The following is a 2346-nucleotide window of genomic DNA, read 5'->3' as shown; positions in this document are numbered from 1 at the left end:
TGCCACCTACTGGAAACCAAAAGAAAAATGCCTTGTTTGCAACAGGCTAAAGAGAGACTTTTATATAAAAATCTTCTCTCTGGAAAAAAAAAAAAGCAGAATACATTTCCATTAATGCCCAGGCTGAGAAATAGTCCATTAAACACCATGAACAACCAAGGTGACAAGGCATCTTAGAAAGAAAGAGAAAAATCTCCAGAATATAAGCTTATGGACGTAGAAATATGTGACTTAAATGACAGAGAATTCAGGATGGTACTTCTGAAAAAACTCAATGACATCCAAATCAACTCAAATCAACAATTTCAGGAATTAAAAAACACCTAGATGAGCAGAACAAGGAGATTGAAACCCTCAAAAAGAACCAAATAGAACTACTGGAGATGAAGAACACACTGAAAGAGTTGAAAAATGAAACAGCAATCTTGGGAAATAAAGTCAACCAAATAGAGGAAAGGATCAGTGATATTGAAGACAGAAACCTAGAAATAAATCAGAAGGAAGAAGAGAGAAACCAAAGAATGAAAAATAATGAAAGAGAAATACAAGAACTAGCTGATACCATCAGGAGAGGAAACATAAGAATAATGGGCATTATCAAAGACAAGGAAAAGGAATAGGGATTAGAAAGCATTTTCAGACAAATAGTTAATGAGAATTTCCCAAATCTAAGGAATGAGCTGGAGTTTGGAATTCAAGAAGTCAACAGAACACCCAATTATCTCAACCCAAAAAGGCCTTCACCGTGACATATTGTATTAAAATTATCAAAAATCAATGACAAAGACAGAATTCTCAAGTCAGCCAGGGAGAAAAAAATATAGTAACTTTTAAAAGTAAACCCATTAGATTATCCTCGGACTTCTCAGTGCAAACCTTACAAGCCAGAAAGGAATGGAATCAAATATTTAAGCTATTAAATAAAAGGAACTACCAGCCTAGAATAATGTATCCAGCTAAGCTCTCCTTTAGATATAAAGGAGAAATTAAGACTTTTCCAGACATACAAAAATTGAGGGAATTCTCCACTACAAGGCCTGCACTACAGGAAATACTGAAAGGTGTCAGTTCACCTAAAACAAAATGACAAAAAAAAATACATAACTAGGAGTAAAATGACTATCAGACAAATAGAAGCAGAGGAGTGCAACCCTTACTAAGAACATGGAATTAAAAGCTTAAATAATAAGAGAATGATTATAACAAGATAGTAATGAATGTTCAGCACACTGAGGAACAAATTGAGATAACAATGACTGAAAAGTGGGGGATTCAAAGATCCAAATTCGCAAAGGGGAATGGAGAAAAGGCACGTGCAGAAGAAAATAGATGACTGTATATATATAACTATCCTTTACATATTCACAATGGTAACCACACACCAAAGATTCAGAACTGAAGTATATAACATAAAACAAGAAGGACCAGAGGGAAAACCCATAAAAGCCAACCAAAATAAAGAAAACAGAAACACAAGAACAAGGAAGCAATAGAAACAACGAGCTACCAGAAAGCAAAAGATAAAATGGCTGTAAGAAGACCTCATATTTCGATAATCACCCTAAATGTAAATGGATTGAACTCACCAATAAAAAGGCACAGAGTTGCAGAATGGATCAAAAAACAAAACCCAACCATATGCTACCTCTAGGAGACACATTTCAGCTCCAATGACAAATATAGACTCAAAGTGAAAGGGTGGAAAATGATATTTCAAGCAAATAGCATTCAGAGAAAAGTAGGAGTAGTGATACTAATATCAGATGAAATACACTTCAAAATAAAAAAGATAAAGAAAGATACTGAGGGACACTTCATAATGATAAAGGGAATCATGCAACAAAATAACACTTATTAATATCTATGCTCCCAAGGAGGGAGCCCCGAAATATGTAAAGCTATTACTAACAGAAATAAAGGGAGAAACAGACCAAAACACCATCATGGTAGGGGACCTAAATACCCCACTGTTGGATATGGACAGGTCATCTAAACAGAAAATCAGTAAGGAAATAACATCCTTAAATGACACATTAGACGAACTGGACATAATTGACATATACAGAGCCTTCCATCCCAAAACAGCTGCTTATACATTCTTCTCTAGTGCACATGGAACATTCTCAAGAATCGACCACATACGGGGACACAGAGATAGCCTCAACAAATATAAGAGGTTTGAAATCATACCAACCATATTCTCTGACCATAATGCTTTGAAACTGGAGATCAACTACCGAAAGAAATCAGGAAGAACCACAAATACATGGAGATTAAGCAACATGCTACTGAAGAATAACTGAGTCAGAGAAGAAATAAAAAAAGAGATCAAGAGATACATAGAAA

The sequence above is a fragment of the Pteropus vampyrus genome, unplaced genomic scaffold (genome assembly GCF_000151845.1).
Source record: "Pteropus vampyrus isolate Shadow unplaced genomic scaffold, Pvam_2.0 Scaffold592, whole genome shotgun sequence".
NCBI lineage: Eukaryota > Metazoa > Chordata > Mammalia > Chiroptera > Pteropodidae > Pteropus > Pteropus vampyrus.
Note: the sequence above shows the minus strand (reverse complement) of the source record.